Source organism: Mauremys reevesii, linkage group 5 (assembly GCF_016161935.1).
Source record: "Mauremys reevesii isolate NIE-2019 linkage group 5, ASM1616193v1, whole genome shotgun sequence".
Classification (NCBI taxonomy): Eukaryota; Metazoa; Chordata; order Testudines; family Geoemydidae; genus Mauremys; species Mauremys reevesii.
This window is the reverse complement of record NC_052627.1, coordinates 77,563,412-77,587,234: the sequence shown is the minus strand read 5'-3', so window position 1 is coordinate 77,587,234 and position 23,823 is coordinate 77,563,412. Positions and strand designations below refer to the sequence as shown.

Here is a 23,823-nt window from a genome sequence, read left to right as displayed (position 1 = left end):
ACAGAGTGGAGGAGGAATTACCTTTCTTTCTCATTCCCAGAGTGGGAAAGCATCATCCCTCCCACACCCTTGATATCTAAGGGTGAGAAGAGCAGAAGGCCTGATCCTTGCCTTTGATAGACAGAGGCCCAGGGAAAGCCTTTTCTCAGTGTCAGGGGGTTTCCTCTGCATGTATATGGGCTACTCCATAGGGGATTCCCAGCCTGCTAAGTTGAGGCTTTCCCAGATCTGATTTTCAGAGGGCTGGATCTAGAATTCAGGAGATTATGGGTGGGAGCTGGAAATGCCTGGCTAGCCAGAGGGGAGTGGCACCTCATTGTATTGAGGGGACAGTGGCTCTCCTTGATAACCACCCAAAGAAAGAGGATGGAAGGCACAGGGGAGCCAGTTTCCCTCAGAAGCCTGCATAGGGGAGGGGGTATGAAGACCATCAAGCCACACAAGCAAACTCCCAGCATGGGGAGTGGGGAGGGGAGAGTCAGTTTAGAAGATGGGATGGTGAGGAATTGGTGGGATTCAGGGGGTACAGAAGCTCTAGGAGGTTAGGGGAGCAAATGCAGGGATCAGAGAGGGTTCAGAGTAGCCAGGGAGTCCATAGTGGGCAGCAAAGGGGCCTGGTAGCATGTAACTGTGCAGGTCTAGTTAGTGCAGGGAATGGAGAGGAGGGAAAGGATCAGGGAAACAGGAGCTCTAGGGATCTGAGAGTAGGATGGGCTTGGGGAAGGGATGGGACCCTGTAGCAGATGCCTCCTGGCAGGGGTGGCTCTAGACATTTCGCCGCCCCAAGCACCGCGGCATGCCGCAGGGGGCGCTCTGCCGGTTGCCGGTCCCGCGGCTCCGGTGGACCTCCCGCAGGCGTGCCTGCGGAGGGTCCGCTGGTCCCACGGCTCCACCAAAGCCGCGGGACCAGCGGACCCTCCGCAGGCACGCCTGTGGGAGGTCCATTGGAGCCGCCTGCCGCCCTCCCGGCGACCGGCAGAACGCCTCCCACGGCATGCCGCCCCAAGCACGCGCTTGGCATGCTGGGGCCTGGAGCCTCCCCTGCCTCCTGGGGCCAGGAAGCGATGAGGGCTGAGACAGAAGGAAGGAAAGGGTCAGGGAAGCAAGTACTTGCTGGAGCCAGGGAGTGGGTGAGTAGGTGGCTGTTGGGAACAGGAAAGGGAGAACTGGGTAGAGCTGCTGCAGTGGGAGGAAGATGGGCGCAGCCACCTGGTTCCAAATCACAGGATGAGAACTCTTGATCCTGCAGCAGGGGGTCAAAACTGCCTGACTCACAATAAGTTTGGGAGATTTGACAACATTGTTCATCTTTCCCAGTCCCCTCCCTTTTAGGCTTCCCCAGGCTACCTGCAATGTCCCATTTCCCACCAGTTTCTTTCCACAATCCTCTCCTCACTTGCTTTTGATAGGCTCCTGCTTCCCTTTTGCTCAGGGACATCCTGTGTGGGAAAATTGGTTCCTTCTCCTTCTCACTCCTGCGAAATTTTACACATGGGCCTGTGTAATATTTGGCAGCTATGAAATGTAGAGGGCACAACTTTGAATTCTGTTGCAATGCACTGGATGGAGAGTGTTTTCTGAGTGACAAAATGATTACATGGCCAACATTTTGCTGAAAAATACTGTCTGCTCCTTGTAAACAAAAACATAGGCTGTGTATGTCAATGGGCTGCTCCCACATTAATGATGAAGTTGGTGACAATTACAGAACTTTATAAGCCATGTTAAGCCTGGAGGTTGCATTTTGGTCTCACCTGTATTTAAATGAAGTAATTATGAAAAATATAGTAAAGAGAGTGTTGGGCACTTATTCCAAAAAGCTTCAATGGGGCTGCAAGCAATACCTGTAGCTGCTAAGGCTTGTTCACTGGAGTACAACTACATTCTAGTAAACCTCAGGCTACAATCGCCACCTTCAGACACATCACTAACCCACCAGGATACCAAAAATGTGGACGACAGGTAAAATAGGATTCAGGGGAATCAGACATACATGCACACACAATTTTTCCTCAGGCCTGGACCTCACATTCTTTTACTTGGCCTCATATCAAGATGAAAGGTAATTCTTACCTTCTAAACTACTGTGTTTCATCATAGCAAGAATTAAAATTATGCCATTCTTTGCCTTTCATTAATGTGGTGGAATTTTTTTTACTGATTTTTACTTTGAATATGAATTTTTATCTTAAAAAGGGGGAAAAGTAACTATCAAGAAGATTTTATGACCGAATTGATAGTTTGGGTATCTAATTTATTTAATTGAATATAAACATCCTCTCTTTCTTTTATAAGTCATTTGTCTCTTTCCATAGTTTTGCTTCAAATAACACACAAATATATTTATGAGTAAACAAATATGCATCAGCATATTAAAAATGCATCTGAACATTTACAAAGTGTATTTTTGATGTGGCTGGCTTGAGACAACATATAGAAATACATTTGAGAAATTAGACAGAAACTATAAAACCAATCCTGAACTCATGATTTGGGCACTGCTCTCACCAAAGTCAAGTGGGAGTTCTGCCAGAGTCAGGACTGCAGAACTGGACCCAGGATCCTGATCCAAAGCCCACTGAAATCAACCAGAGGACCACTAACGACTTCAACAGGTTTTGGATTGGGGCAGTTTGAGTAAATGTCATTTTCACACACTATCAAAACTGGTGAAAAATTGTATGCTTTTTGATGCAGATTGGATAACAAGAAAGGTGTCATTTTACAGGCATTTTTCAACTAGAATTGTCTAACCTCCTGTATAACACAAGCCACAGAACTTCCCTAAAATAATTCCTGGTGCACATCTTTTAGAAAAAACAATGGAGGAGTCCTTGTGGCACCAGTGGATTCTAGCCTACAAAAGCTTATGCCCAAATAAATTTGTTAGTCTCTAAGGTACCACAAGAGCTCCTTGTTGTTTTTGCTGATACAGACTAACATGGCTACCACTCTGAAACCTTTTAGAAAAAACATCCACTCTTGATTTAAAAATGGTCAGTGATGGAGAATCCACCATGAACCTTGGTAAATTGTTCCAATGGTTAATTATTCTCACTGTTAAAAACGTACACCTTATACTCAAAATTACCTATTTATATTAAAAAGGTGATGTCAAGAACATTAATTATAGCTAGTTTTGAGATGTGCCAAACTGCCAACTAATTATTTGGACAATGGTAAACATAGTTGTCTACTGATCTTCAGCACAAAGCACTACTATAGCTCAATATTCATGGGAGCTAGTTCCTGTGATGAGTTAAAAGTGCTTCTTTAAATTTTTAAAACAAGCAGTGGCATACCTAATGTGGCAAAGTTATGTAATGGACAACGTAACTTCTCACACTGTGCCAGAATCAATGCTGTCCTTTCAAACTGAAAGCTTACATTTGTGGGTAAAAGTAACACCTATTAAAGTGAGGGACTGATGACACTGGTTAGAACTGCACATCATGCATGTGGAAGCTGTGCAAGATTCTGTGCTCAATTCAGTCCAGACTCCTCAATCCTGATTTGCCCCACACTTCCACATTCCACTTCTGAGCCTCTGCTGAGCTTTGACAAACAGTGCAGTGGTTCTGTGATGTGAACATATGTCCATTAGAGAGAGAGCCCAAACTCCTTTTCACCTGTGACCTTTCTTGAAAAGGGTATTTTGTAGCTTGCATAACTCTAGACTATTTATTATGCTCTTTCTACAGCTTCAGCTTTTTTGTGCACATGAAATTCCCCACCTTAACCTTAAATTATTCTCTCCCTCTGGTGATGGTCTCTGAGGCTCAGTCTTTATTCCCCTTCAGGGTTCATTCTTCCTCTAAATACTCATCTTCCATTGCATTCTATAAAGAGAGTTCCCAGCAGTAGTTTTTAAAATAAAAGATGAAATGTTCAGCAGCTGAACATTTAAGGCTCTAGTGTCAGTACCTGGAATGCCTCCTGTTGACAATGATGGTTATCACTGGGGGCAACTGAAATCTGTTCATTCTGAACTGTCTTCAGAAATCAGCTTTATCTGATTGTTCTTTCAGATCAAAAGAAATAGGAAGACAAAGTAAGCTGTGCATATTCTTTCACTATGCACTTTGTTGTTAAAAGGGGTAGGAATCCCACTAGGACCCCTAAACCACTTTTAGATATTACTAATCTTTGCTATGGATTTCTATTTTTTCCATTTACTGCCAGCTGACTGATTAGGTTTTGATATTTTAATGGCATAAAGAAGCACTGTTTGGAATTACCTGTGGAAAACATAACAAAATCTAGATAGACAAAAGAACATTTGTTGCTTGAAGGGAAATGGCATGTAATTCTCAGCATTTAAAGCTGAGATTAGACCATTTATCCAAGTGTAATATGAACACTTGCCAGGTCTCAAAAATCATGCTTTGAACTCCTAGATTTAGGCACAGTTACCCTATATTTTAGATATTTCTGGAAGACGTGTTGACATTGCTGCTTACACCAAGTTCAGTTTCAATTACTAAATACATAATGACCTCTGTCTGCCATGCAGAGGGCAGATGAGAAGAATACCAGCCTATGCCTGTTTTACCAGCAGAGCAAGCATTGTTGCTGACAAATAATCTTCCCGAGATACAGAATGTGGCAAAGTGCCTGCTAATTCAACAGCAAGGAAAATAACAGAGTGCTTGGCATTCCCCTTAAAATGTGTTTCTTGTTGGACACAGGAAGTCACTTTACATTAAATTGGGATGTGACATAATGTAACATGTCAAAGGCTTTGTTAAAAAAACAAATTGGAATTGAGCTGCATATAGTACATCTCAAGTCTTGCATTCAGTTTCACACACTAAGAAAGTCACATGCAGAGCTTATAAAATTCTACTGGTGATGAGGTTTTTGGAGCCTTTCCCAAAACTCAGTGTGATCTTAGAGGGGAACCCTCAATATATAAAAACATTCATCCTTGAGCTTCTTAAATGACATCTGAACAAATGAACAATTTGCTCCAGTAAAATTCCATACTACTGTAATAAAGCAATTCCTACAACATGTGTTTTGGTATATTTTAATAGTCTTTGACACTGGCATTAATCAGTGAATTAGATTTTCAACTCATAACTCGCATCCTGAATTTGCTCTCTTCCTCCAGAATGTGGTACTTTTTTGCCACTAAACAATTCTGGATAATGAAGTCTAGACATACCTCGCCCTTTATTTTCCAGCTGCTCTTTCTGTTTTATTGTTCAATGTCATTCTAATGACCCTTCTCTTGATTTCTCTTTTTCCATTAAAAGGCAATCAGACCTACGAATGACCACCTTGCCTACCACCTTTAAACTTTGTGCTCACCATGGCCAGGAGTTCTTAGTCTAGCAGTAATGCTACAATGGTTCTTGTGAGCAATATAATTTGTACAATAGCCCTTAGCATGCTGAGTCACTGCACTGGCTCTTATGGGTAGATGTTTGATATTGGAGCAAAGAACATGGATGACAATTCAATGACACTAGGCTGCTATCAAGTACAAAGTAAAGAATGGCTGAAAATGCCGCCCGCTGTCTCTTTTCATTAGATGGGAAATGGACTCTTCAAACCTGTTCCAAACCACACTAGGGTAGGTCTTTAGGTCAAAGTCTGATATAGAAGGGGAAGAACTGTTCCAGCCTTTATTTTGCACACTCCACCCTTCCTAGAAAGAGATGTTATACTTAGCACAAATCTACTGTAACTTCACACTTGAATAAAAGAGCTTTCATCATTGTACATGAAGTGTGAGGATATTAAGCTATTTCAACAAAAAGACAGAATGCTAAAAAAATTACCTTCTCACTGAAAACTATGAGAAGTATCAGCTCTAGAATCTCTTGATTTCTATGCTGCCTGACTTATCTCCCCCAGGCTACTCAAGTCAGATGGATATATGAACACAAATAGGAAATCATAACATAAAATGTATCACAAATTGGTCTTAAAAATGAGTACAAAGAGCCCTTAATTGATCACATCAGAAAAAGGTTTTCAACCTCTTGTACGGAAATAACATGCTACTCTTAGAGATAACGGCATGCATTATGAGACCATCCTTGGGCTGTTGAAGAATAGAGCAGTATTTTACAACAGATGTGCTGCAACATACAAGCAGCATTGTCTAAAGCATCACTTGAGCTACTTTTAGATAGGGAGGTTGTTACTGTGCTGAAAAAATGAGACTGGCTTTCATGATTTATTTATTTATTTAGTTTTCCTTAACAATGGTTAAGTGCTTTCTTTGGCATTGAATGATGTATGGTATGTGGAAAAAAGAAATGAAAAGATTCTTTTTTTTTGACGTGTGAAAAACCCAGTCATTTATACCCAACATGCCTCTCAATCACAGTCACCTTTTTCAGTTAAGCTATATCTGTAATATCTTGCAAACCTCAACTTCTATTCCCTTGAAAGCATTTCCCCAAATGCTTATTGTAATATTTTCCCCTACATTTAGTTCAAACTTTACAATTTAGCTGTTAGAGTAGCTTTCTTTGATCACATGGAACCAAATTCTATTTCCCTTCACTGAACAAAATTTCCACCAAAAAATGGATTTGCAATGCAGAACTATAGTAAGTTGCACTAGTCAATAAAGGGACTCAAGAGGCCATTACTGAAGCCATAGGTTGTCTGGACATTGTAGCTCCCCAGCCTTGTCCTCTTTTCCATTGCTATACTTCCTATATCATGGGACGAAAGGAGTTAGTAGCCTAGCAGCAGTTACTCAGCTGACTTTATCTCACCTGGCAATGCGCCCCACTACAAGGAAATCTCCACCCTACACTTATCTAAAAGTCAGTTCCTGACTCCATTACCCGCTTGTTAAATTTTCAAACAAGCACCTTTTGTGCTTTCTCCCATGCTGCCCCTCACGCTTGGGGGGAGCACCCCATAAGCATCTGCAAAGCCACTTCATTGTTCTCCTTTAAATCCCTCCTGAAAACTCTCCTTTGCCGAGATGCCTACAAAAACAATTGACAATGGTTAGGCTCCTGGTGTGCTTAAGCCACCGCCTAATCACACTGACCAATAATGTCTCACTGTTTCCTGGTGCTCCCTGTGTGTCTGTATCCAGCTGTTATTTCTAGCCATAGACTCAGGGCCGGCTCCAGGTACCAGCTCAGCAAGCAGGTGGTTGGGGCAGCCAAGGGGAAGGGGCAGCACATCGGGATCTTTGGTGGCAATTCAGCGGCGGGTCTCTCAGTCCCTCTCGGAGGGAAGGACTGGCTGCCGAATTGCTGCTGAAGAAGAAAGTGGCGCGGTGGAGCAGGTGCTGATCACAACTTTTTTTTTTTTTTTTTTTTTTTTGCCTCTTGGGGCAGCAAAAACCCTGGAGCTGGCCCTGCGTAGACTAAGTTCTTTGGAGCAGAGACTGTCTTTTGGTTCTGTGTTAGGGTTCCTAGGTGCTACAGTAACACAAATAATAAATAATCCCCAGATTACTGGTTGATAGTTTTCCAGTTGCTTTTGCACTGCAGAAATAAGGGTCAAGATCTGGCCCACCATCTCTCAGGTTTCTCATTCCTGTAGTGTATAGAGCTCAAGAAATATCTCAAAGGAAAAGAGCACCAATAACTACAGAGATGGACCTTAAAAACAAAGGGAAATGACAACAAGGAATTTTTCATCTTTGAAATTTGGCAAGGGATTAAAATACTTCCCAAAACATGTCAGACCTAGTCATCTGATGATCTGTAGCCCTCTCATCCCCATAGAAATAGAATCCTCAGTATGCAATTGGCCGGAGCTTAACACAGGGTCTCTGACTGGTGCCTCCTGCTGCAAAGCCAGGATGCATCAGCAGGTGGCTGGAGCTCAAAGCGGGGTCTCCAACTGACACTTTCTGTTAGGAGCCTAAGAATGGTTGGCAGGCAGGCAGAGCTCGATGCAGGATCTTGTGGAGGGATAAGGAGCGTGGTCTGCATTTTCGAGCCACAACAAGGAACAAAGAACCAGCAATACATAGTGATAGATATGGAACCATGCATACACAATGAGCAGTGCCACGAAAGTGGCCTTATTTATAACTGTAGATCATGCAGAAGTCCTAGAGATTTTCAAGGGCTTCCTACCCTTATACAGGTACAAACAGGGTTCCAGCAATTTGAAGTTTATTCTGTGCCCATGAAGAATTAAACCTACAATAATTTTCTTTTACACTTAAAATTGCTAGACCCAACAGCCTTATAGTTTTGGATTCCTTGAGAGATTTGATGATTAGGAAGGGCTGGCAGTGGGTTACAGTGTGGGTCGGAGACGTGAACAACCTGCTGTGACATTTTGAGGTAAGCTTAGAAAAGGCAGTGGAACAGGCAAAATTGAAATTGAAGGCCTTAAGTGAATAGGAGAGTCAAGAAACTTTGCATGAGGTTGACATAGCAGGATTTCAAAAATATGACTACACCATAAAATTCACTCCAGGAAGTTATTTACTTGTATGTGACACTTTGTCCACTACCTGAGATGAGACCCATCATAGTGCACAGTGTGTACAAGAGAACACAACTCCTCACAGGGAAAAGTGCAAGGAATGGTTCAAAAACTATTAAAGATAGTCTAAATGCCTGTGTGGAATTGAACATACAGTAAGAAATCCAGTGACTGGTGTGGCATGGAGGCATTGTGCATTGATTTTATACAGCAGCTGCTATTGGTGGGGAAAGACTGATCTACCACACTAAATGCCAGTGGCATGCCAATTGCATATATGATGAAGATGGGGATTGAAATCAGTATGGTACTTGCATGTCTGTGCAACCCGACAAAGACTTCCACTATAGAAGGAAGGAAATGTATAGTTCCTTTGGCTCTGAAGGGCAGACTACAGTAAGCACCAGCTAGGATTCAAAGTCTCTTACTGAATTTTCAAAAATATGACTGCACCATAAAATTCACTCCAGAAAGTTGTTTACTTGTACGTGACACTTGGTTCACTATCTGAGATGAAACCCACCAGAGTCAGCCTCCAGAAGTGGAATTCAACATTGATAAGTACTCAGGTGTTCTGTTATGATGCACATGGGAACAGTTGCAAATTTCTGCAGAAGACGACGAGATACTATAAACTGTACATTCTGGATGGGAAAATCAATTCATAGCTAAGCAATAGGTACATTACAGATATAAGCTCTTTCTGTTGGATAGTGTTCTTAAAAGTAAGCATATTGTGATCCTATTAAAGATCAAAAATTATACTTCATTCATGAAGTGCACCTTGAAATGGAAAACTCAAAAAGAGAGCACAAAGGATAATGTATTGGCTAGACATGAACAAAGGTATTTGTGACACAAATTCATCATAAATTGTGGTAACTGCTTGAGCAACACCGTTGCATATGCCACCCCTACCTAAAGAACAGCTCTTAAATACATACACCTCAAATGAAGTATTCAACATGATTAGGTAAAATTTTCACTCAACAGAGAAGATAATATTTGGTTGTCATTGATGGATATTCAAGCTAACTAGTATTTCAACTAGAGGAGGCCACTTCAAAATAGATCATCATAAAACCAGAAGCAATTTTTTCCCAGATTTGGGTGTCTGAAAGTAGTGAGGAATGACAATGGACCTCAATTTGCTATTACATAGTTTGAGCTCTTCATACGGAGGTCTCTGGATTTGAGCATATTACTTACAGTCCAAAACACTCACAAATTAATGGACTGGCAGCATGTGGCGTTACAATTGTTTAAAGAGCCCCCCCCACCACACCACACGTGCACACACAATGGAAAACCCTATCATCTGTAAACCAAATTTGTGGATTTTTGTGGCCACCCCAGCCTACACAGAAATACTGTGACCTGCGTAGAATTCCAATGACACAGACCTAGCTGAAGAAAAACCACAGGTCTTGTTTGGTAATGAAGAGACGGACATACTAAAGAAACAATAAGAAGGAGCTGCATCTTCAGGATCGCCAGCTGATTGATCTGTTGCAACTCCAAAAAAGCACATAGTGTTATAATAGTTAAAAAAACCCTGAGAGTCATTTGAAACTGGGTGTTTGTGAAATTATATGTGTTCATGTTGGAGATAAAAGAGAATAGTTTAAAATTAATTGTTGTATAAAAAACTAAAGATAGGTGGATAGCTGTTATTTTTGCATCAGGACATAAGACGTCAAAAATTTACCTTCTATATCAGAATACAGGGTGACTTTATGTGAAGTAAGAAAAAATGATTTAACTGTTGAATGCAAGTACTCTTTGCATAAATTAGGAGAACATATTAGGAAAGCAAAATATTCAAGCTTCCTTTCTCATGCACAGAATTAGTAAAATTAGCTCTTGGATAGAACCTACAGGTACATTTTAACCTTAATTTGGCTTTTTGCATGAAAGCCATAGAACTATCAAATTTACATATAGAAAAGACTCCTTAAGTTATTCTATTAACTGAGCCCTATTACTGCTGCTATCATATGCCCTATGTTATTTCTTGTTGCTGACAAGAATTTTAGTGCACAGGGTACAAGTAAATTAGTAGTAGTTGTAATGGTGGTAACAGGAACTTGTGAAGTCCATCTAATATAGTGGCAAGCTTACACCAGCCTGGTAAGAAGAGAAAATGTCATGTTGGCACATGTTGCAGATACATGTTAGCTCTATTTTTGTTCCCACTCCTAAACCTTACAAAGGGAAATGCCTGTGTTGTTGTGTAACAATATACCCAACCAACAAAGTACAGATGCTATGAAAAGTTATTTCAGTGCCTGTCTCACAGGGCCACTAAAACATTCAAGTTTATACATTAGCTATTAAAGTCTAAATGCAGTGTAACGGAGAGCATCTTTCAAAAAATTGATGAAAAGTGGATATTTATCAGCCAAGAGATGGTTGACATGCTTTACTATAGTGGTAGCTGCAGAAAGCTGTTTTTCTGAGGTGAAAAATAGAGATGTTAGAAAAAATGAAGGAATATAATCAACAATGTACTTAATTAAACCAGAATATGGCTTTTGCACTGCATATTGAGTTATATTTTTATAGCAGAAAGCCAACACAAGTGATTAAATTTTTAAGCACAGTGTGCCTGAAATTAGATACACAGACTCCGATTAGCAATACTTAGGGTTGTGTAACTAATTCCCCGCATACAGCAGTGACAATTTACCTAAAAATACAAATCTAGTTTAACTCCATAAGTTTCTTGTTGCGCATTAACTTTTTCAAAGTACATAAGGTATATGATGCACAGTTGATTGAAAATTTAAAAAAGGGGGTTGGTATCATAAAATAATTCTATTTAAAACACCGATTATTGAGTATACAAATTTATTATGGGTATTTCTACTGGTTTTGTTTTCCCTATGCTGTTTAAATACAAGGGTAAATTTACTCCACTGATTTTCTAAGGAAGGCTACAGATGAAATCTACAATTGTAAATCATTAAAACCTGCTTTATCTTAACCAGAGTAAGTCTTAAGCTTTACTGCATTCTGAATACAAAACAATAAAGGAGTCTTACACTGCATGGAGGATGTGTACACAATCCATCCATTCCTCCCAGTGCTTTATTTCAGTTTTGATTAATTACTCAGGGTGGGTTTTTTTAAGGCCTACGTTATCACTTTTCTCTTAGGCCCCCATGGGGAAAAATAAAAGTCAGTGCCTGAGAAGGATATTAAAGAAACCCCAAGCAATCAGTGGTGTTGTGTGCAACATTTAAACCCCAATTATCTTATTTTGCAACTCTCTCTTATCTTCACAGTTCCATGAGCTAGACACCCCTAGCTCTTCTTACATATACTGGATCTATGTCAGATTCAAGAGGAAAACTGTGTTGTTCAGGACCTGCTTTATACATTTAAATTAAATATCACAACAGGAGTAGAAACACAGAAATGGGTAAGTGTGTAACAAAATGTCTATTATTATGCTGACAGAGTGATGCACCTTTTAAAGCATTTTCCTGTTTTGTTTTGTTTTGGTTGCCCCCACCCCCATAAAAAAGAATTTGTGATCCATGAATGATCAGAACCAAAATAAATTATGGTCAAGTAACTGAACTTTTCTGATGTGTAAATTGAATCATTCCCACACGCTGGTGTTTCATAATTAAAAAACCCTTTTCACTGTGGGAAATTTTACTGAATTTTGTATTAAAAGAAGAAACAAACCATCAATCAGGAGGGGGTAGGGAAACTCAAAGAGCTCAACACATTAAACTTGAAGAGTGCAGTTGAATTCTGAATGATTTGCTCCAGGAGACTGTAGATCTTTAAGGCAGACTACTGTACAAACATTAATGAGCAGAATGCTTATCAGATACTCTGTTCTAAAATCTTTTGTAGTTCCCTAGTAGAACACAATTTCCATTTGGTGGAAAAGACCCAGAATATGGTTTTAAACAAACCTTTTTTTCAAGGTTCACAAGCTTTAAATTACTAGACGTTGGCTACCATTGAGAAAACTCACTGAGCTATAACCAGAGAAAAAAATAACTAGGTACAATTCAATTCACTATGGTTGCCACATAAGTGCTCCTCAGGAGGATCAAGACTAGCTGGGAATAAGATTGCTGCCTAACGCAAACACTTCCAAGTGAACATAGATATTTAACATATCATACTTATAACTTGGGTGATTTTAACTGAGTTTATTAAAGTTCATGGCTACTGCTAAAAGTTCCAAAATATGAAGCAAGAGTATGTACCACTAAAAAGCAAATATTTACCATGATATAGCATGAATACCTCACCATGGCTTATATTCAGAACACAAGATAAAGATCATGATAACTAAACTTAATATTGAAATATGATAATTTACTTGTTAATGATGTCTTTTCACAAGGTCAGTAAATACAGTGGAGGGGTGGGGGATAGGAAATAGAATGAGGAAAAAGAAAGGAAAAAAAAGAGATATGCCAGATCCTCAGCTTGTGTAAACAGGCATAGGTCCATTGAAGTTAGAGCTATGCTGATATACACCAACTCTGGATTTGACCCAATATTGTTAATATAAAAATTTAAGGACATAATCATTGATCCAGTAGCATAGATTACTGGTAATGGATTAGAAAGTAGGGTACAGAGACAAAGTACAGATTGGTCTTTTGTGATTTTGCAGTACTGCTACTATCATATCAGTTAGACATTTAATTATCTTTACTGCAATTTATGAGTCCCAATACAACCAGAGACCCTGGGATGTTTTGACTTACCTTTTCTTCTTTCTTCACTCAGGAGCTCTTTGTTTTCTGAGTTTAATACAACGGTTTTACTCCAGCAGGACACAAACAATCCAGAAATCTGTAATGCAAATGGATCACAAGCATGAATTTATCAAGGAGAAACTTTTAAAAAATATTCTATGTATAATGATTCTTAATTACAAAATACACTAATAATTTTCAATTCTATTGAGGGGCAGAAATACTAAATGTTGATCTTGTTCTGGATCATCATCATTGTCTTCTGTTTAACAGTAATGCATCATTGGATCTCAGATATTATTTAAAAGGTAAATTGAGATGTAGGTTATCTGCTGTGAATATTTATTATGGATATTGCTAGAGTAATGTTAAAGCATTGGAAAAGGTAATTTTACTTGATTGCACCTAGAATTTCTTTGATGAAAGTTTTCCATCGAGAAATTCTAAACCATCAAAATCAAAACTTTTTGTGGAAATGCATCAGATTCATTGAAACTTTTGTCAGGTCCAGGATGGAATTTCCCAGAATAGCCTAGTGGTTAGGACAGTGTTTTCTAAAAGGTGGGTTATGAGCAGGTTGTAGATGGGTCACAGGTTTGGTGCTGAGGGCAAGCCCTGAGATGCGAGGGGAGGTTCTAGAGAAGGAGGCGGCAGCACACCTGTGGGAGAGGATAAAGATGACAATGTTGGCTTATGACTTCATTCCCTCCCCGAATTTAGACCCTGGGAAGGTTGTTAACAAAAAACAGGTAAACAAACAAAAACAAAATGAAGTTGGTGGGTTGCCTTAGTAAAAAGTTAGGGAGTCAATGGATTAAGGCAGATGCCTGAGATGTGGGAAATGTAGTTCAAGTTTCTTTTCTGCCTGATTCAAAGCAGGGACTGGAATCTGTCTCCCATATCCACTAACCACTGGATTATTGATTATTCTGAGATAGTCTTTCTTCCTCACCCTCAAATTTCAAAAGGCTTTGGGTTCATATCAGAACAAAAGCAAATATCCAAACCTCAATTTAAAACAAACAACAACAACAACAACAGAATTCTTGTTTTCTGGCCAGCCTATTATACCTTGGATACCAACTGTAAGAATGACTTTTTGGGATTCCATATTTGTTTTCTCTCATTTATTTTCATATTTTATCTGGTCATCTCACAAGTAAAATGTTATTTCCTAACTGTCACTGGCCAAACTCACCCTGAGATCTGAAAGTCTAGCTGCATTCTTTCTGGCATTAACATTGTCAATAATAACGATTTTTCAGTTGTAATTTAACAATTCTGTTGATGTGTGAACTAGAAAACATTCTAACTCACTCTCCCATAGCCCCGTAAAACCAATAGAGTCAACAATAGTAAGCAACAAAAACAAACAAAATGACAATGCTTACTTTCATAAGTAAGTAGAATACGTATAGAGAGAAGATTTATTGAGCAATAAGCCATTTTCACATTGTCACTTTCCTGAACAATCATTTTTAACTGTTCAGAAATTAATTGTAATGTAACTTTCTACATTTAATATTCAGCAACTTTTGGGGTACAGCCAGTCACAAAAATAGAGAATTAGTAATTAAAAATGGTGTGTAGAATCAAGTGCTATAATGCTAGCTTTTGAAAATACCATTTCATATTTATCATACTCTCTTTAACATTCTAAACATGTTCACTTTTGGTACTCTCATTGGGGAAAAAAAAGATTTTCATGCCATACATTTCAATTTTGCAATTATTTTTGCTTTGTGACCGTGTCTCCAACATTAGTCTATACAGTCCACAGTCCACTCAATTATTTCTATGAGCCTGTCAGAAATACTGAACTCTGTAACAATAAAAAAAAAAAGGATGCCGATGGAATGAAAAAGAAAGGAGTCAAATGTAATACATTTGTGCCAATATCTTTTCACCACAAGGTGTTTTCTTTTCAAAATATTTTCAACATCATACCATAAAAATGCATTGTGAAGGACAATTTCCCCAATATTTTATTTTTAAAGGAAACAGGCCAAATCTAAAACCACCACCATCACCAACAGCAACTTTTACAGGAAGCTTTTAAAAAAGAGTTATCCCTTGGGTAGATGGACCAGAATATGAAAAGAAATGGTAAAATCATAATCTGAAAAATAGTCAAAGGCCATTCTTAGTATGTTCTCCACACTTTAGAAGGGTTTCAGGAGTCATGATCTCAATTTATGGAGGCAGAGACTGTGGATATTACATTAACTACCAATACTGAATGGCATAACATTCTGAAAAAAATGGCTCAGCTATAGTTTTGTAGCCAATTCATAACTGAATCATAGGAAGAGATAATGTTATAAGAGATGATAAACACAAAACAGGATAATGGAAGCCCTGAAAGGAGTAGTGGATAATAATCCCAGTCATGAATGACCTAACATCTTGAGACACTGCACATATCTTGTCACATGCCTTTAATTGGGGCAATAGATAGAAAATCTGCCTGGGATCATAGCTGTGAAAAAAATAAAATTATGCACACAAAATAGATACCGGTAAATAGTATTTGTTCTGTTCCAAATAAGTCACTAAACACTACAAAAAATTGAATGGCAATTTCAATATGGAGACAAAGCTCTGAAAAAAGCTTGGAGAATCACAGAATCAATGCAAACTGTTTTACTATTTGATGGTCAGATAAACAAATCATTAAGTTATACCAGCTGATGATCTATCTCTGAAAGTTCACTGTAAAGAAAGCTAAGAATCTATCATTAACTTAATTTGGATTCTATGTTTGGGTGTTCATTCAACTTGCTTGTTTTCTTTTTGTTAACGGATTTAATGTTCATTTAACAAATTGCTGATATCAAGTTTATTTGGTTTTGCTGTGGAAACAAGGTGTGAAAGTTCCTACAGAGCTACTTCATGTTCTTCTGGGTCACTAATATTACTGAATCCTACTGTTTAACACTAGAGTGTCATAAGAGAATATGTGCCCACACATATACTTTATGTATATATATTTTTTCCTATTTCATGTAAACAAAAATTACATTTAAAAACATTAAACAATCAAGGTTAGTTACCGGTAACTAAATTTCTTTGAAATGAGCCTCTTTACGTTCACACTTGTGGGATGAAAGTGCTTCCACCACAAGCTTTTGGAATCTGCTTCTTCAGGAATTCTGAACCTACAACTCCAAAGAAGCTGGGCAGGCTTCTGTGATGAGGCCCATGGGAAAACATGTTATGGAAAACACATTGTCATAATAATTGTGATACATAAGAGGATGCATTTGGGTAATCTTTGAGCTGTGATGAAAGGCCACTTAGTCCCACCTCCTGCTTTTGGGGACTAGGAAGGAACTCAAGAATTAATCTGGTCCTCGTAGAAAATATAAAAGACTGGATAGCCAAAATATGGAGCCAAATCTTCCTGGATATGAATAAGGCATGGAGAAATACAGACAGGCTAGTGCCAAGAAAGATGGACCGAGACCATCAAAGACAGAAATTAGGATAAGGACATAGATAGTGACATATTTTCTGTATATAATATGGCATATGGAATCATTAGGCCTGTATATCTCATTTACTGTCTGACCTAAAGTAACAGCTATAACAAATGCATTGTCACAAGGTTATGGAAGAGAACACTTTGACAAATGTGTGAATAGAGTCTCCATGAGTCTTGTGAAAAAAAACTTCACACACAGAAGGGACTACTCCGAGGGTAGCTCAAATGAATCCATCTCACCACAGAACTCAGAACACAACCCAGACATGACAAAACAACTACCCTAAGCAGCCCTAGTGAGCACATAGTGCAACCATTTCATTTACTGAGTTACTTGAGAGTGAACAAAGATACTACTGACCTGTGTACCAGACAGTGAAAAGTTGAAATGTCAGTCAATTGCATTCTAATACATAACAAGGGAAAACCATCTCCAGTCAACTCCCTTTTGAGCTGTTCTCTTGAGAGTCTCTTCCAGTTCACCGGAGTTGGTCAGCTTGGTCAAATTTTCCAGTTTTCCAACAGACTATTCAGAACTGAGAAGGCCACTCTCCATCAAGAATCCTAGCAAACCAGAAGTTAAGCTGTCAACCCAAGGAACTTCACCTTGCGTGGAGACTCAAAGATATCTCAACCCTGAGATACAAGATCCAGAGACTGGAGAGCAGCGATTGAGGGAGTCACCATGAGACACAGAATATTTAATAATAAAAAAGTGTCAAGCTCTATTCATAGTTAAAATAGGATCTAGCTTTGTCCCAGCTGACTTCCAGAATCAACAAAATCAGAAGGAATATATAGAGGACAACAGTGCCGGCAAAAGGAGTCCATCAGTAACATTGGTTCTTGCTCATTCCTGAAGCAAAACCAGTGACAATGGGCATCACCACTGGCAGCAAGAGACTTTTCTGGGGCTTCCCCACCTTGCAGAATAGAGAATGCAAGGAGGAGACATTGATAGAGCACTTGTGTTATTGAGTGTAAACTTTGCTCATAGAGTCTGCCAAAACTTCCTTTTTCCCTGGTAGGTAAGACATTGGATTGATCCAATGGTTGATGCTACATTTTCTAATAGATAAGCATTCTGACCTAGCTGGTTCCATTAACCTTTACTTTGGCATTTGATACAATATATCACTTTGATGTTGACCATCAGAATATAGACAGGTTTGGATTTAATCAGAGGAAATAAGTCTTGCAGTCCAAAACACAGGTCTCAGTTCCAGGACACTGAAGTGGAACCTTATTTCCTGCAGAGCTTACAAATCTTGAAGAGGTTAGAAATCAAATGGAGTATCCCAGTTCACTAAAGTATCCCAGTTCGCTATTATTGCAGATGGCAAGGGGAGGTGAGAAGGCATATAGGCATGCTCTTTTTTAGTCTTTCTTTGTTAAGCATCTTAAATATCCCAAGTCATGATAGTTCTGGTATTTATAATATCAAGAAGAGGATTGAATGAGGCATCCACAGGGCTGGTTATGAACAGACATACTCTATCAGGTAGAGCAGACGTTGGTGTCGCAACCTGATACGCAGTTATGGCTCTGTATGGCCAATTGTCGGTCCACGACCATCTTGTCCTGTTAAAAGGACAAGGCAGCCTCCATCTTGGACCAGGTTCTTGTTGCATAGGAAAGGGCAGAGACCTAATCCTGCCCAGCAACACTAAAGTGCTGTGTGTACTTTCCTGTTTTTTTTTTCTGTTGGGCCGTCTAAAGGTCAGGCTAGTGCAGTGTGCAAAGACCTGATTCTGCCCAGCAACTCCGTAGTACGCATTTTCCCACTCTTTTTGGGCCCGGTCGTCTGGAGGTCAGGCTAGTTCTGCCCAGCAACTCCAGAGTACTGTATACAGAGGCCTAATTCTGCCCAGATACCCCAGTGTGCCATGTGCAAATCCTGCTGGCGTGGGGGGGAACAGCTCGAAGCCTGGAGGGAGCAGGAACCAGGGACCAATCAGATGTTGACACGTGTGAGTGAGACCCTTTCTATAAAACTAGATTTCCACCCAAAATCTGTGTGGAGTGTCCGCGTGTCAGCTGAAGGGCCTGATCAACCTTTTGGCCAGGGTCTCCTCCCGGTATAGCTAGCTCGTGTCATGTCGTCTTCGTTGTCGCCTTAGACCTGTTCCTGGGACCTCATCATGCTTCTGGTGTCTGCTCTGCTGGTCAGCTGCGCCTGGAGTGCGGTATTTGTTTTCTAATTTCTGGCAGTTTGCTTATCTAGCCTCCTATTTTTCCCCTCCCTAACCCAGTACCAAGTGTGTACACAGTGTTAAGGATTAAAGTATTGAGCTCATAATTGCACAATTGCCTAGGTGTATAGTTGTTCTAAGGTTTTAATAAATTGTTTATTGTAAACTGTTTTAAGTGTGTGAGTCACTGCTCTGTCTTTGTCCGGAGTGTTTGTGTCTGGGAGCTGTCTCCACCTGGGGATTAGCTGACCAAGGGGTTCCTGTCCCCACGGTCTGTGTGAGTGGAATCTGCCCAACTGCAGCCGCACCACACTCTGGGTTTACCCTTAGTGTGAAAGCAAGGGCGGTTGAGGCAGTGGCCTGTGGGTCTCTTTCCTGTGTTGCACCGGGCACCGCCCTGACGAACCCGATTCCCATCTTGTGTGATTGGTGTGTCTGCCTATCCAGTGTGGTGCAGTGAGCAGTATAGAATTGTACTGTTAATGATTTTTGGGTTGTTTATATTGCCTAACGACAGCCCAGCTAAAAATTGCCTCTCTCCCTTGGCTCAAGTTGTAACTTTCCCCTAAATAAACGCAGCCACTTGGCTTTGCACCTTATTCTGGTCCTGCCTGTTTTTCCTCACCCAATACAAACCTTATCGAACCCGAATCAATTTCGGACAGTTGGCACACAGTAAAACCCTAAGTTACAGAGACCCACAAAACCCAAGATAAGAAGCAGGTAACTGAAAAAAAACAAGACCTCAATGTCCATCCACGTATACAGATGCATTGATGAGAAGGTCTTTGCAGAACTTGACTCTCTGCACTGGACTCTGTTGACTCTCATGGATCCAGAATTTCAGTAACTGTTATATGGAACATAAAGTGAACGAAGCCAGAAAATTGGCATCGACCTGGACAGATCTGGGCACCTTGGTCACTTTGGAAAGTGATGTATCAGAGTCAAATATGCTTGATTCTTACCATTGGACTCAGTTAACCAGCAATAGTCCTAAGACTATGATGCTGATTTTGCCAGACATATTTTTTTTGACACTGATGAAGTGTCAGTCTTGCTTGATCTAGAAGATCTGAAGATTCTGGCATCACTTATCCCAGCCACAGAACCACTTTGACCTGTAATTCTCCTGAGATAGTAGGGCAGTTCCCTGAGCATTGGATTCGGGCATGAATGGAGCCAGGGACAGTGGTGCTGCTTATCCAACACATAGAATTGACAATGGCAGGTCCTCAGCCCAAGATACAGTCAATATAAATTAATACAGGGACCTCTGTGCTACTAATGTTGAGCACGAAGTCAATGAGCATAAAGTCCAACCCTTGGTGGATCCAGGGATTCAACTCTGTGATCTGGGAATCAAGATGCTGCTCATAATGAGCATAAAACCACTCTGGCAAGCAATTCTGTAAAGTTGACAGGGCTGGATCACTGATAATGGACTTGGTTAACCCAAATTCATGGACTCTGGTGCTGCTTATGCCAAACACATGACACTCCAGAATCAATGGTGCGGGATCCTTCATGTTAGACTTAGGGCTTGTCTACAAATGGGCACTCAGGAAAATTAATCTGAATTAAATAAGGGCTTGTCTACACAAACATTGAGTTCATAGCGGGTGAGGGTGTGAATCTACCCTGGACCTGCCTGCCTCAGAATAACTAATTATCCATGTGGACCCTGCTGCTGCACATTAACAGTTTGTTAATGTGCCGTGATCTAGTCCTTTTGGAAACGGGACTAGATCAAAGCACATTAACTATTAATGTGCATCAACAGGGTCCACACTGACAGTAAGGCCAGTAAGGGAAGATTCACACTACAGCTTGATGTAAACTGATCATTTGTGTAGACAAGCTCTTGAGGTGTGAATTTAATGTGGATTAATTAAACTGCATTAAACCCCTGTGTAGACACTCTCATTCAGAATTAAAGTGGCCTGAATTCAGTTTAATTTCATTCACTTTGGAAGTGAATTAAACAAAGCCAAATTAAGGCCAGTTTAATTCTGAATGAGTATGTTCACACAGGGATTTAATTTAGTTCATTTCTGAAGTGAATTAAGCTCAACCAAGTAAAGGCAGAATTAAGGCCATGATAATTCTGAATAAGCACCTTCACAGAGGGATTTAAATGTGGTTTAACTAAACCATTTAAAAGCCTGATTTAAATAAACTTTCCTGAAGGCTTGTGTACACTGCCCCACAGTTCAGACTATGGTGGTATGCATAGCAGTATACAAAGTGCTTCACTGTAACTCCCCCATGTTGGCACTGAGGGTGCAAACTGAAAGGTTCCTAGTTCACATTAATGTAATCCTGTTTGAACAGGATGGGGCTGTGTAGACAAGCTCTGAGTTTCCCCATGTAGACAAAGTCTAAATTAACTTCAATCCCACTCATGCTAAGCACAGCATTCATATTTCCAGGACCTCAGCACCAGACTCTGTCGATTCAAAAGTAGTACCTGGGTCCTCAGGATGGTCACACTAGCACAGTACCACTTTAGCAAGCAGCTCTTCAGAATCAACAACGCAAAGTCCTCTACACTGGATTTTGCTGACCTGGTTAGGTCCAAGGACCTTTTGGTAATGAATCTCTGGCATTACACTTGATCATTCAGAATGGATCCCAAGATCTTGATGCTATTTATGTCAGACACAGTGTCGCTTTGGTGAGTAACTCTGTAAAGGCCATGCTAGATTTTCAGATTGCCAGATTTTTAGTCAATTACACCTGAAGACCTGCCCCTGCCAGCCATAGTGAGAAGCGACCTTCCCATCTCTGTGGGTCCAGATGATGTGTGTCCTGTATGGGCATCCTCCTCTTTTCCTCATCTTTCTTAAGAACAGCTGACAATATAAATGACAATTTAACAAACTACAAATGAAAATATCCCCTAAAGGGGAGAAGAAAGGGGAAAAAATTATGGTTCATTGTATCTGAGATCACTGCACCATCAGTGGTTAGAAGGAATTGAAGGGTAGTTGGGTCTATTTACCTTTTTTAAACTCCTAAAACTGTGCATAGGGATGGGAAGATGAGGGGCATAGCCCTCACGGACACTGCTTTCTAGAATATTTCAAGGGCCCACAGTGCAGGCACCTTGATCCCACAAGAAGACTCAATACTTTTAAGTGTTAATTGTTTTCCTTATTAAGAATAAAGCTGTTTCTTTAGACAATGTATGTAAGAGAATGCTTGAATGTGCACTTTATCAGATTAGTCACAAATTTTTGGTTCTTGCTGCTCTGGATCTCACATTTTTCTTTACTAACAATTAACTTAGGTTCCCCACTGACAAAAAACACATTCTTGTGGAACATTTACTACCAGCACTTACACAAATATATATTTTTAAAGCCTTGTCATAGTAAAATAAAATAATGTTACTATATATTAGTAAAAGACAGCTAGCCCACTTTATGGCAAGTGCCCATATTGCAACTGAAATATACCTATAGAGTCTCCATGGAGTCTTGCATGCTGTTAATTCATTTTGTTATTAACAGCAGCCGCTAGAGCTGCTGATAGCAAGTAAATTTCAATAACAATGCTTCTGGAACAGAATATGGAAAAATACAACATTTTAGTATTAAAAAATGTCATTAGTTAGAAACCCTGCACCTAGGCTTTTAATGAGTGAAAATGTTTTTGTGGCAGGTTGTCTATGGAATTCTTTCCCACTGAACACACTTTTTTATATTATTTTCATCTTCACAGTACTAAGAGTAAAACCTGCTGAGATGCAGCCTCCCATTTACAGGGTGTCAATGAGCCATCATACACACTTAAAATAATTGGTATCATAGGAGAAGGCAACATTACAGAACAGTCCTCCCCGCGATATCGTCTATGGGCACATGTTCAAAATGTACATGATAATCAAGGCACCATGTTTCTCTCTTCTCAGACCAAACTTGGCATTAGTGAAACTGGTCTGAAGTAAGAATTTCATGCTGTAATTATTAGTGCTAGTAATTCAAAATCCAGAACATCTTTCTTCAATTAGAAATTTACCCACACTACGTAACTTTCTGAACATCATATTTCAGTACTCACAAAGAATCAAAGAGACCTTATATCCCCCCGCAAGTCCCACAAAAAAAACCCAAACACCTTTTCACTATTAAAATATTTATTATATTCTCACTAGCACAGAGAAAAGAACATTTAGTAATGAAAACTGAGGAAAAAGGCGTTTTAGTAAAGACTGCAACATTGTATTGCTTAAATTAATGTAAGTCAAGAGCACATTCCCAGACAAACTTTTAGTGGCAAATCAGCAAAGCTGTACATAAAATAAAATAAACAATACACCTCATTTTTGACGCTAGATTACTGCTTAAAGAGAGGTTGGTATTCTTTATTTACATGAAATGTAATTAGGTCTGCTGCTGTCAGTACTGTGAAAAATGCACCTGCTCAAGGGAGGCTGTAAATCTGAAAAATATATTTTTTTAAAAAGTGAAAGATGATTGTGTGTGTGTGGGGCGACAATGTTGTCTTTGGGAATGTAAATACCATTCACAATTTTAAATTGGTTTGGGGCTTAGGGTATCATTATATTGTAGTTGTATAAAACACTTATTTAAAAGTGTTTTCTTAGTCACTCTTGATCCCAAGTTTAGATGCTGGACATTCATATGTAACTGAGCAGACTATATCTGCATTAAATGACATGATAAAGAGCTTTTGTGTGCATTTTTCTACTGTAGATTGCCTCTGAATGCAGAACAAGCTAAATATTGGTAATTCTGAGACAAAAAACCAAATACCTCTGAATGCCAGATATTAAGGAATGTCTGTATTCAGATTTGAACTGTCTGCATAATCAAGTTATTTGAAGTTTTGGAAGGAACACTGGCTTATTTGGGGGACAGCTTCTTGGTGTATCAAAATATTATTTTAAACACTCAATTTTTGAGTTCAAATCTGGCCAATCAAATAACAAACAGTTCTATCATGAGTGCACATGAATACCTCA

The 23,823-nt window shown here is 39.6% G+C and overlaps 1 protein-coding gene across 1 annotated transcript in view; it reads right to left on the bottom strand.

The window, feature by feature from the left end:
* Positions 1-23,823, bottom strand: part of TENM3 (teneurin transmembrane protein 3) — a 2,204,264-nt gene that overhangs the window by 685,632 nt on the left and 1,494,809 nt on the right. Inside the window, exon 12 of the mRNA XM_039540233.1 lies at positions 13,167-13,254. The gene's annotated coding sequence lies outside the window, so the exon portion shown is untranslated. The remainder of the gene's footprint in view (positions 1-13,166; positions 13,255-23,823) is intronic.